The sequence below is a fragment of the Macaca nemestrina genome, chromosome 13 (genome assembly GCF_043159975.1).
Source record: "Macaca nemestrina isolate mMacNem1 chromosome 13, mMacNem.hap1, whole genome shotgun sequence".
Lineage (NCBI taxonomy): Eukaryota > Metazoa > Chordata > Mammalia > Primates > Cercopithecidae > Macaca > Macaca nemestrina.
Window position 1 is genome coordinate 19,682,977 of NC_092137.1, and position 13,390 is coordinate 19,696,366.

A 13,390-nucleotide genomic window follows, 5' to 3' on the forward strand; every position below is an offset into this window, starting at 1 on the left:
GAAGAATGCCCCCAACTCTGAAACCAGGTATCTCAAAAGGCTGCCCAGGAGCCAGTCTTTGGGAATGAGGCCACTGTCATTGGGGCTTGTGGCACCTGGGGTTCGTATTGCTCTTTGTACACTCACACCTGTAATAGGCAGAATAAGGGGTTCCCAAAGGCATCCGTGTCACATGCCAGGAACCTGTGCCTATGTGACATTATATGGCAAAAAGAAATTAAGATTACACATGGGATTAAAGTTTCTAACTGACCTTAAAATAGAGACAGTATCCTGGATTTTCTAGGTGTGCCTAATTGTAATCACAAGGGCCCTTAAATGTGGAAGAGGGAGGCAGAACTGTCAGTGCCAGAGTGATGTGACATGAGAAAGACTTGACCAGGCATTGCTGACTTTGAAGATGCAGGAAAGGGTCACAAGCCAAGGAACCTGCCCAGCCTCTAGACGCTGGAAAGGGCAAGGAAATGGATCCCCTCCTAGAACCTCCAGAAGGAATGCAGGCCTGGCGACACCTTTATTTTAGCCCCATAAGCCCCATTTTGCACTTCCAACCTCCAGAAGTGTAAGATAATAAATGTGTGTTGTTTTCAACCACCGTGGTCATTCCTTCCTCTACCGCATCCAATGCCCACCTTCCTCCATGATGAACTTGATTTACCTGTAATTTGGACAGATTATGAAAGATGAGGAAGAGTCTCTACATGAGTGAAGTAAAGCCTGTTTAGAGGTTTGCCCCAAAATTTAATGCATCTGTTTCTAAGATGCTTCCCCCCTCACTTTGGAGTCCTGTTCCCAGGAAGCCATAACCCAGCAGCCACGGTCCACGGGTTCACAGCCTTGCTTTCCACTTACAGCATTCTCCTGTATCTTTCATTCCACTGTATCTCCCACCTGTGACAACAAGAGAGAGGAAAGCATGACAACTGAAGAGAAACATCATACCAATTCTATTTTTCTCTACTGCAGTGTCATAGGCCAAGAGACAGGTTTTTCAAAAGGGTCCTTAAGAACATTCATTCCTCTCATGGTTCTGCAGATGAAGTTGTAGGGCCCAGTAGGGCAGGACTTCTTCAGAGCACACAGCCAGTGAGTGACAGAACCGGGTAGAACCCAGGGCTCCTGACTCTCCAGCCAGGGCTTCATATTCAAACTCCCATTCTGGAACTTTCCCAGCCCCACAGCATAGAGAAACTCAGGTCAAGGCCACGCTGGAGGTTCACGTTTCCCTTGCGCTGCCCGTTGACTCTCCTCCCCGCCTCCTGCACCTGCCCACCCTTCCCCAAGGGCTCCCTCCACTGAGGTCTGTCAGGCACTCAGGCCCTCACCCCATAGTTCAGGGACCTGAAGCTGTTTTAGCTTGGACCTAAGGCAGCACAAAAGACTTAGGACACATCAGTTCCTAGCAAGAAAAAGCTGCCGTAACCACAGGCTTGAGAGACAACTCAGGTTGCTGCATCCTGCCTCTTGTCTCCAGCCTCACAAGAAGGTTCATCAGACCCAAGCCTTAAATCCTCAGCCACGCCCATGCCCTGACCACCTTTAGGTCTCCATTCAATGCTGAGTGAACCCTGCCTCATTTCCCGGGCTGGTAGAGCTCTGTCCATACCCCAGCATCAGCGAATTTCCTTCAAACATCATCACATCATCAGAGGTCTCGGGAGACCCATTCCATCGGCTGCAGATGGAGGATTCCTCATCTGCTGCCTGAGCTTGGGAGCAAAGCTCATTCTTTCTAAAACTAAACCCACCTTGGGGCCACTGGGGCAGTGATCCTTTAAACCACTCAAATTTGCCTAAGGCCAGAACTCTGATTCCTTCACCTTCATGCCCGCCTTCCCCCTTCCAGCCAGCCCTGCGAGCCTGAGTGACTGCCCACTTTGTCTAAAAGAACTGAATATTTGACCTTGGCCACTGTTGCCCCATGTTCCTTAAACAAAAATATTCTGGCATTTGCATTTGGCCTTCCCTTTGCCTTGCTCCCCCTTCCTATTAATTATGCAGTAACGAACAACTGTGCTAACCAAAATTGGGGCGGCTACTTGCCTCTAAAAGTCAATAATTAGCCCCACAGGAACAACAAATTCTTGCTGAGCTCCCCCACCACCCCTTGGCAGCTGCTGGAAGCAGGCCACCGCTGAAAGCTCAGCTCTTCGGGTCCAATCTGGAATGCATATGTTTCCCTTCAGTCATTCACTCCATCAAACCTAAGGCAGGCCTGAGTGGGTGGGGAGGCCCGCTACCCTTCTCTGAAAGTCTCTATTAGTATGGGTGTCCTCGTTATAAAGGGATGTTGTATTCACAGGTACCCAACAGCCTCCTGCGCATCTGGGAACACTTTGAGTGATTGCTGGGGAGAGAAGAAACTTGGGTCATAACTAATGATCAACATCCCCTTTTAATCAAATGAAGCCGTCATAATGTGTCTATCCTCCGGGAGAACAAGGCCCTTTCACCTCCGGGAGGTCTGCGGTAGCATTAACCTCTTCGGGTAAGCCATCGGGCTTGGCCTTGCCTAGGTAGGAGGGATGAAGGGGAGCGATCAGATACTCAGCACCTACTGTGTACCAGGCTCTGTGCTCAGCAGCCTCACAAGTGTTCCTGCATTTAATCCTGATCTGTACTAGGTCCACACTTCTCAGCCTAGGCCTGCAGCAGAAGCACCCGGAAAGCCAGGGAGGGCACAGATTGCTGGGCCTCACCCCAGATTAGAGATTCAGTAAAATCTAAATCAGTAGATTCGGTAGATGGAGCCCAAGTATTTGCATGTCTAATAAGTTCCCATGTGATGCCAATCTTGCCAGCATGGGGACCACATCCTGAGAACCAGTGTTGGAGGATAAAAAGACCCCTATTTATTGTCTGCTATGTTGAACACCCTTTACAAATACCATGTGATTTAATCCTCAGGAAAACCCTATAGCACAAGTGTTGTCCTCATTTTAAAGATGAAACTGAGGATCAGAGAAAAGCCAGCACTTGCCTAAGACCCTGTGATCACACACTGCGGGAAGGAGCTATGATTTTAAACCCAGATCAGTCTGATGTCAAAACCCTTGATCCCGCCATGCCACAGGAGAAGCAAACTACTGTGAGGTAAGGGTTCAGAGAGGGTGAGTTCATCTCTCCAGGGCACCAGGAAGAATATGATCCTTGCACAGCTCACCATGCAGCCTACACCTGGGGCCTTTTGCCCAGATTGGTGCCTGGCCTGTCCTCCCATCCACATGTGGAAGGACACAGCTCTGAGTGCTTTAGGAAACACCTCTGGGTATTTCCTTGGATACAGCCCCTGCCCAGACACAGGCCTTGCCCTCCCTGTCTTCTCTCACCCTCATCTTCCAACTCCTTCCAGTGCTACCCCTCTTCCCCATCTAGTTCAAAAAGTGGCTCCTCCATGATAGTCCCCAAGAATCTGTTTAGCACTCTCACCTCAGAGTCTCCAAGAAATTACTTTCGGTCCTTCAATATGCGCAAGCTCAGGACTGCCTGCCTGAAGCACACACTTGCCTCTTGGGGGTGGTTTCTGAAAGAGTTCCTGTCCTCACACCTCTGTGTTCCCAGGGCCCCAGACCAGCCCCTCCAGCATATCGGCAAACCACTTTTGAGCCTTCTCCCCATAATAAGAACTCAGGAAAACCAGCTGAGAACAAGAAACTAAGACTCGGGAGAAGGAAGAGAAGTGAAAATGGCTCTCACATGGAGCTCCTGCTGGGTGCCAGTCATTGTTCTAAGTGCTTTATGTATAGGAGCCCTTGTAATCCTCTGATGTAGGCAGACCATTATCATCACCACTTACAAGTGAGGAAACTGAGGTACAGAAAGATTAAGTGGCCTGTCCAGTGTGGCACAGCTCATAACTGACAGAGCCAGGCTCTGAATTGAAGCAACCTGGCTCCAGAGCCCATACTTGCAACTGTGCTATACTGGCAGAAAGAAAGGAGAATTCATGCCCTGATCGTTGCCCCATAAAGAGTCCTAGCCCAACCCGGGAGAAGTTGTAGTAGTAGTAGTTGTTGCATTGTTGTAGTAGTAATAGTTGTGGTAGTTGTGGTAGTTTTGTATTAGAAGTTGTTGCCATCATAGTTATAGTAGTTGTTGTCATAGCTACAGTGATTGTAGTGGTAGTAGCAGTTGTAGTAGATGTGTTAGTAGTAGAGGCATTGCTATAGTTGTAGTTGCAGTAGTAATCAGCAGCTGTAGTCATTGCTGTGGTAATTACTGTGGTAGTAGTTATAGTAGCTGCAGTAGTAGCTGTAGCTGTGCTAGCAGTTGTTGTTATAGTGGTACTTGGTAGTAGTAGTTGATGATGTAGTTCATGTTGTAGTTGCAGTAGTGGTTGTTGCAGTAGTTGTAGTAATTACGATAGTTGTTGGAGTACTAGTTGCGGCAGTAGTTGTAGTTACTGTAATCAAAGCTAGCAGCATATCAGCAGCAGCAGTATTGAAATCATTACAATGACAGTAAAATGATTGTCTTTTGTGGACTGCCTCTGTGCCTGGTGGGAGACAGAGTAGCATGATGCTTAGCAATGCAAACTCCAGAGCTGGACTGGGCTCAGATCCCAGCTCCTTTACAAAATAAGTTGTATGACCTGAGGCAAATCACTCAGGCCCTCAAGCTCAGCTTTCTTGGGTTTAGGAAGGGCAAAGCATACTGCCTACCTCATGCCTTTCTCATGAAGATGAAATGAGGAAATCCATATAAAATACTTAGGATAGCACCAGGGATACAGTCAACTCCCCATAAATGCCATTAAGTGAGAGGGTGAAAGAAGAAAATCCCTTCAACGGAGCATCTGCTTCTGAGGTCTTGCATTCTGGTGAGGGTGTTACATAAGAGAAGGCATCATGTTCAGTTGTTGCTCAGAGGTTCAGAGGACAACACAGGGCAAGGTTCCTCTGTGTGAAGGTTCTGGGAAGGCTTCAGGGAGCAGGTCGGATTGGAACGGAACCTTACAGTAGATTGTGTCACCCTGACTAGGGGCCACCCAGATTGTCAAGGCGTGGCAAACAAGGAGAATGTCACCAGCATGGGCCTGCCACTTCTGCAGCTTTTCCACAGAGCCAGCCCACGCACCAGCCCTTCTCCCCACGGTCTGCACCTAGTGCCACAGTCCAGCCACCTCCCCAGGTGCTGCAATGGCCCTGGGCCCTCCTCACCACGTTCATTCTCCCTCATCTCCAAGAATGCTCCTCCGAGCTCCTTCATTTGCAAAATAACTAAAGTCCCTCTTGAAATTCCCTAGTGATCATTGATGGTTTTGTCAGGTCATAGGGGAGAGGCTGTTAGATCAGCTGGTTAAGGGATTTCCAGTTAAGCTCATCAGTAACATGTTTCCTGAGCCCCTAGGGATAGAATATGCTTTGGAGCAAACCTCTTCCCTACTCTCAGTTCTGTGGAGACTCTGAGGTCCCTTACTGCCATCCAGAAAAGAGAGGTGCAATAATTCAGCTCTACCGATGAATCACCTAAGTGCCACTGGCTTAGCCTTCATGGGCATGGCTCTGATGTGACAGTCTCCTGGGCACTTCTTTTAAAGCCCATCAACTTCCCTTCCACCCGATTGTTCATCTCAGTGTCTCTTGATCTCGTCCTATGCAAGGCTCTATGAGTGATATGAAATGAGTCCCCACTCTCCAAGAGCTTGAGTCCTATGGACAGAGCTATGGCAAATCCTCCAATAAGTATAACTATTTGAATGTAGGAAGTGTCATAGGCTGGGAAAGAAACTAACATTCTCAGTGCACTTGCCAAGTGCCAGATGTTGGGCTGAGAGTTCTCACCTAATTTATCTCATGACCCTGCATATCAAACTTGTGAGGTAGGTATGTATTCATATATCGCCATTGTCTGAATGAGGAAACTGAAAATCAGAGGAGTTAAGCAAGTTACCTGAAGTCACACAGCATATGACAGCTGAGCTTTAAACCCAGGTCTGTGTGACTCTTCCTAATAAACTGGTTGCCTCTCCATAATGTGCATGTAAAATTGGGAAGGAGAAAGGAGAAGCACCCAGGGCTGCAATGATCAGGGAAAGCTTTTTAAAGGAGCTGAGACTTGTTCTGGATGGAGGAGGTGAACTGAATGACGATGGGTGAAGACTGGGGGTGACAGAGGAGAAGTGCCAGGAAATGGGAAGAACAGAAACAAAGACAAGGGACTGAGAAGCACTGGGCATCTAACAGTGGCCATGTGAAGCCCACTGGGTGGAAGGAGGCTTCCCACCTGGTAGATAGGGTTGAAAGGGCTCAGGGGGCCTGATCGGGAGGGTCTGACCAACTTGGCTAATTGTACAGTACTTTCTTCTGGATGCAGTAGGGAACCACTGAAGTCTTGTGACCAGAAGAACAACGTGATGGAAATAGCCCCTTGGGAAAATCACCTTGGCTGGGCTGTGTCGCGTTGGTGAGCAAAGGCTAGGGGAAGAAATGCCACTTCAAAGAGACTGTTACAATCATCCCAAAGTAACAGCAGATTTTTAAAACTTTTTTCAAGGTTATGAACTGACAGTGTTTTCAATGCTTTTGTTTGTTTTTTAGTCAAAACTATATTTTTTTAAAGTATGATTTTCCAAATGTCAGGAAAAACAATCCACGTTAACTTCCAACTGTGAAACAATTACAGAAGCAGCAAAGCATCTTACTCTTGCCCAAACTGCAATAAAATATAGTTCTTGGTTCAAGAAGTCAGGGCAAGGAGTAACTTCTGAACCAGGCTTCCACTGAGCAATGCAGTTTTCTGCTCAAGAAATTCATAGTCTTCCTTCACTGGATCTATTTTAATAGCATAATGAGGGTTGTGCAACCCAGCCCTCCGACATTCCCTGAGAGTACACCCCTAAGTGTCTCAAGATGTCTGAGGAACATCAAAGAAAAGGAGAATTATTATTTGGATATACCATAGGATACAAATCCTGATATCCCACTGCTGGAAACAAAAACCCAAGACAGCTCCCACAGTGCCAATAAAAAATATGGACTCAGAAGATTAACTGGCTCCAATGCTACAGGACTTTAGCCAACTGTAACCTGGCATTTTACATTAAAAAAAGAAAAAGATGCCTTTATTAATGCTGCTTGCCAAATTTCCCATGAGGCCTGAGGACGGACTCACTTTGGCCTTCCTCTTCTCAGAGCCTCATGCTAAAAACTGCTTTCTCCTGTTTAAAGTAAAGCCAACCTGAGGTGTCTGAAGAAGGTTTCCCCTGGAAAATGAAAAGGCTACCTTCAGCCAAACCATTTAACTCCTTGTTACTTCCATGCTGCTCACCAGGCTAAGCACAATGGGCGGGGCCTCAGAACTTCCCAGAGAGCTTCCCTGCCCATGAGTTGATCCTGCCCCCATGCTGTCCCCACAGGGCAGAGGGAAGAAAAGATATGACAGAGATTATTTTACAGCTGAAGCATCTGAGTCATGGAATCACTGCCGTGGAGATGTTTATAGAAACATCAAGAAGAATAATATCCTTTGGCATGAGCTTGAGGGAGGCCACGCATCTCTGGCTTCAGCTGGAAGATAGCTCCAACCATCCCATTTTTAGAGATGGATACCAAAGAGTCAGAGTAAAGCTGAACACTCTGCCATTCCTACTGCTACGGGCAAAGCTCTGTTGAGGTCCAGGACTTCCACTCACTCCCATGGGACTCCCATGCTGAGTCCCGCAGCCTTGGATGACACAACTGGCCTCACCTAGTCAGCAAATCTTTCTGAATAGCTACCATGCACCAAGTTTCCAAGAACACGTATTGTGGGCAAACAGATGTTCCCAAGTCAAAAAGAAGAGCAAGTTTATTTAAAAGAAAATATACTTTTAAAAAAGTAAGTGGACCAAATAACACAGAGTTACCTTTAATGTGAACCCCATTTTTCTAGTCGCCCAAATTCTGAAGTGCTACCTTGGGACCCCAAGCCTTCCCACCTGCTATGCACACATATACACACCTCAACCCTGCCCCTTTCAGTGGGACACAATGATGGCCCAGCTGTTATACTGTGGATGCCACTGGAAGTGAAGCAGGAAGGCCCAGGACACCCAAGGTCAATAGTGTCCTTGAACCTCGCAGCCTCCTGCTAGCACCCTCTTCTGAGTGAATCCTCTCAACCCCACTCCTTTCCCCATTCTTTCTCTCCTTGCATTCCCATGGCATTCAATTTTCCCTCTGGAGGTAAGCATGGAGCTTCACTCTATCCCATCTCCGTTACAGCCTGCATCATATCCAGCTGAATTCTTTACTGGGCCTGCTCTGAGCTCAAGGGCAGGGACTGCCTTGTCCATCTTTACATCCTAATGAGAGGAAGACACAAGAAGATGCTCCATAAAGGATGAACGGATGGATGGATGGATAGATGGATGGATGGATAGATGTGTGTTTACATGGATGAAGCAATTGATGGGCAGATGAGTGAATGTATGGCTGAATTCCCATGGCAATACTTAGGCCCTTATGGCAGAAAGTTGACTCCCCTGGATTCTATTCAGAGGTATATGTCCTGTCTAAATCAAAAGGCCATCCCCAGAAGGTCACAAATACCCTGTAACTTTGCCATGGTAGCAGCTTAGCGAGGGGAACATCTAGTGCTATCTCTGTGAAAACAGCCCAGAACAGGTCCAGCTGTGCTCTCAGAAGCAAGTGCAGTCTTTCTGTTTGGGAGTTGAGTCTCCTCCAGAGTCATCTTTCAGGCCCTCTCCCACCCACTTTGCATCAGGATCCTAGACTCAGGTCAGTGCTCACCACAATTGTGGATACGAAACTGGGCCCACCCCCTACAACTCCTTCCTCTCCCCCAATCTTTCAAGAATAAAGGAATCTGATTTTGGAGGGAGCACATCTTTTCCCAAGTCTGAGCTGGAAAATTCTCCTGTAAAAGTGACCAGTAAAAATAGAGCTGCCCTCAAGAGTAACCACAAGACCCCAATGATGGATACTGACATAGAAGATATTGCTCATACAGGGAATACCAAACCTATTTCTCACTCTGGCTCAACCTGCCAAGTATCAGCGCAGGGAAAGGGTGGACATTTTCATTCACTAGAGGCATCTCCTAGAACTTCCCCAAATCACCGGAGGGGCCACCTAGCAATGCCAAAGACACAGTTCCCAATGTGATCATCTCCAAATCCAAGAGTAGTGTCATGAGTCTCTTACAGACCTCCCAGTCCACATGCCCATTGTACAGATAGGGAAGCCAAGACCAGGGAGTACCAAGTCTCCTGCTTCTTAGCCCAGGCTCTCTTCCCCTGGCAGCCCACTGAACCTACATGTGGCTTTCCGTGTGGGAATCACCAATGGTCAGGGGCTGGGGCTAGGAGGCTGGAGAGTCTCCAGAAGGCTACCATTACCAAGCATGGGCTTCCTGCTGAGGCCACTGAGTGGAGGAAATAATAATGGAGATTGAAAGGCATTCTGCATTTGACCTTCTGCAACCCTGCCGTTTTTCAGTAGAACCCGATAGGGATCAGTCACATCTGCTCTCAATAGCAAATGTAAAAAATGACCTGCAGTTTTAAGGTCTGAAAAACATAAACTTGTGTTAAAAGACTGACAAAAAAAATTCATGCACTCTATAGCATGATGTCATTCAACTGCACACACATTGCAATAACAATCGTCCATCAGAGCCCATGCCCTAGACCTGAGCATTCCCCTCCTGGGAATCATAAGCGGCTCTGGTCGCCCGGCATGTCAGCCATGCAGCTGGTCACACAGTGCAGGGAGCCTGCCCGCCTGTGTAATCAGGACGGGGCTGCTAGGCTGGACTAGGCCCAGAGCTACACTGAGTATCAACTTACCTCACTCTCCACTTCAAACACTCGGGTGAGCTGCAGGAAGGTTGATGCGAAGCACATTCTGGGAAGCCCAGAACAAACTCAGGGATCTGGGGAGCAGCCTGGAGCTGGCCAGAGGTCAACAGGCCTTTAGAAGTTAAGCGACTCCTCATTAGCCACGTGGGTGAGGTCCTCCAGGCCATTACTCTGCTGTGTGTGGACGCCAAGCAGAATACTCTTCAGGCTAACCCGAGAGGCTGACTGCCCTGTGGAAGTCCAGGAATGCCACCTCTATCCCCACACACCTCTGCCTTCCCTCACCTGTACCCCCTCACTCTCTCATCTGGGCTGCATCAGGGGTTCCTGGCTGTGATGGAAACTCAGGAAGGGAAGCTTAGGGGATCCCAGATAGCTCATTAGACTATCTCCAGTGATCTCCATTCTGTAAGGTCCCACACTTGTCATCAGCAAGCAATGGCCCCAGAACGAGTCGACCTCTCAGACCTCAGGAGCTCACAGCCTAGATAGGGAAGCAAGACTCACTCAAAGACTCAAAGCATGGGTGTCTGGGGCTCAAGTGAGATGCCATAGAAACCAGAAGAGGCAGTGTGGAGCACTACAAGTAGAGAGAAAATTTTTGAATTTCAGACCCTAAGAACGCTATTATTGGATTTTTTTTTTTTCTGTCACCCAGGCTGGAGTGAAATGGCATGATCTCACTGTAACCTGTGCCTTCCAGTTTCAAGCGATTCTCATGCCTCAGCCTCCTGAGTAGCTGGGATTACAGGCGTGTGCCACCATGCCTGGCTAATTTTTGTATTTTTAGTTGAGTAGAGATGGGGTTTCACCATGTTGGCCAGGCTGGTCTCGAGCTCCTGACCTCAGGTAATCCACCCCCATTGACCTCCCAAAGTGCTGGGATTATAGGCATGAGCCACCGTGCCCAACCTGGAGTAATTTATTAAGCTGAACACTGCTTTATTCTTTCCTCAATTCTAAGTCATAACCCCTGGTGGGCAATGGCCATATACACTCATTTGATTTCTTATCAAGATGGAGACAAAGAGAACCAGCATTCTTTAAGCACCTACTATGTGTCACATACCAGGCTGGGCACCTTCACATCCATGTCTTGCTTCAGTGCTCCTGCCTAGGCAATCAGACAGTGAGGTGAAACATGGGAGTCTTGGCAGGCTCACGAGACAGCTTGTAGTAGGTACATTTGTTTCTGCTCCACCTGCAAAACTCCCTTATGCTTCCCAAGGTGAGCAGAGCTTAATGAGGCCCTAATAGACAGGAGAGCAAGCTCTGTACTACCTACTATTCCACCCAGTAGAGTTTGTCTGGTAACACAAATGATCTAGTAGCCTCAAAGATTCCCTACTAAAATGGACCTTCAGCAGCAGGGTGCTTTATTTGCTGTGGAGTACAGTCCAAGCTGTTGGTTCATTAAATATGGGGACACTAAGGTGACTAAAACATAGCCCCTATCTTCAAATGGCTCATAAGTTATTAGGAGAGAAACCTGCAAACAAACAAGAGTTCCATTGTGCAGATGCTAAGAGACATTTGTGTAGAGAATTCTAGGGATACAAAGGAGAGGGTGACTAGTTCTACCTGGAGGCAGCAGAAATTTTTATGGTGGCCCTTGAATTGTCTTTAAGCTCCCTTGGGTGCTAAATGCCTGTGGGAGTCAGGATGGAATAAGGCATGGTCCTTGTCCCCAGGCTCCACTCTCACCAGAGAGACAACACTAACTCATCCCAGAAAAGTAAGAGGTCCGCTGGGGAAAACCAATGGAAGATACTGCTGGAGGCCAAAGTAGGGAGAGATCAAAGACTGACAATAGTAAGGTCACAGTATTATTGCTGAAAAGGTTGGAGAAACTTTCTAGAAGTGACGTGGGTTAGGCGTCCATGAGGTCTGAACGATAAGAACTGAGAAGGCAGGGCACACAAAGAAAGATTAAATTGGACATTGACATGTGAACAGCGTAAACTGGCTTCCAGAGGGCCAGTCATGGAACCATGGTATAGGCCCCAGGTCTGTTCTCAGCTTCCAGGCTCAGGTTGCCTGGTGAAGCTCAGGGTTTGCCCTCCTGTCCTGAGCCCTCCCCAGTGGCAAGCAGCCTTCAGTGATAGACTGGAGCTGAGCTCTGCCCATGCCTCAAGGGGAGCTCAGGGGCTGTGGAGGCTTCCCCAAATTTGGATTAAAAAAACAGCTACTCACGGCCTCCTCCACAGGATACATAGCTTCCCTCTAAGTCAGCAGGAACCCATCACTAAGGCTATGAGAAAATAAACAAAGGGAATCCGATTTCAAGGGACACTCAGCCTCCAAAAAGAAGAACAGCACGATCAGACGTGTCCTTCCCCTCCAGAGATTGTGGGGAATCTCACAGCTCTGGTTCCAGCAGAATTAGGAGCAGTTGCTGCCAATGATGGAGCAATAGTATCATGCTCGGAGTTCCCTGGGGACACTCCAGCATGGGGAGCGAAGGCATGTTTCACTGGAAACCAAAAAGAGAAGCCAGAGGACTCCAGCCTTGCCATGACCCAAGGACTTGAGCCAACAAACATTGTCTCCTGTCTCTCCTCAACCTGGGGCCCCCCCTCTATAGATCTCATCAGAGTCAATTGGTACCTGAACACCAACTGCCCTGCTCATGAAATGTCTCTGCTATACATGGACAACAAGCTTCCCTTTACTATTTTTTGGTGGAGTCTACACTGTAGGTAAGAACCCCCAGTGTTCTTAAGCCTCAAAGGGGCTATTCTGATACAAGCTTGTACAGCATCTGCGTCGGTGACAAAGCACAGACTTAGGGCTATTTGGGAGGCTGGATGGGTTCTTAAAAAGAAAACAAGAAAAACACAAAACCCATCAAAGCCGCTAGAAAAGCAGGAGTTGCTGAACCTAAGAATGAGTTTGGCAGAGCTACCAGCTGGCCTGGGAATGACGTGTTGGCCTCAGAGTTTCCCTGTTGAGGCAGAACTTGAACAGCATGTAGAGTACGGTTCAAGCTGTCAGTTCATTAAATGTGGGGATGCCATGGTCACTAAAACACAGCCTCTGTCCTTAAATGGCTCATGAGTTATTAGAAGGAGAAAAGAAGCTCAGATGGCTTAACAAGTTCAAATCTAGTAGCAAGGCTGATACCCTGTTAACCTCTCTAATCCACAGAGGACTCACAAATAGCAACAACATCAAAGAGCAACAAGGGAACTCAGAAATGCAGAGGGATGAAAGGCTCCCTGGTTCTAAGAGAGTGGGAAGTTGTAAATGGTGAGAGCCTAGGTCTCACAACCAGGGAATGTGAGTTGTGTCCCTAGCTCTGCCAATGACCTACTGTAGAACATGGGGACAAGTCCCTTCCCTTCTATGGTCCCGGTTTCTACATATGTGTTATGATAGGCTTGGCTTGGATGATTACTGAGGGCCTGCTCAGTGCCAATCTATGAGTCTGCAGCTTAGACCAGAACAGTGTCAACAACTCTGCTAGCAGATTGGAAGAACTGTCCTATGCTCAGCCCTGTCTAACTCATGCAGATTGGAAGAACTGTCCTATGCTCAGCCCTGTCTAACTCATGCCATCAAGTTCCATGAAAGTGTGCGTCTGTTAGT

General features: G+C 47.8%; 1 long non-coding RNA gene across 1 annotated transcript in view; it reads right to left on the reverse strand.

The window, feature by feature from the left end:
* Positions 1-508: 508 nt before the first annotated feature.
* Positions 509-13,390, reverse strand: part of LOC139358024 (uncharacterized) — an 87,023-nt gene continuing 74,141 nt past the window's right edge. Inside the window, exons 2-3 of the long non-coding RNA XR_011612227.1 lie at positions 778-891; positions 509-658 (exon numbers count right to left, since the gene is read on the reverse strand). This is a non-coding gene — a long non-coding RNA (uncharacterized lncRNA). The remainder of the gene's footprint in view (positions 659-777; positions 892-13,390) is intronic.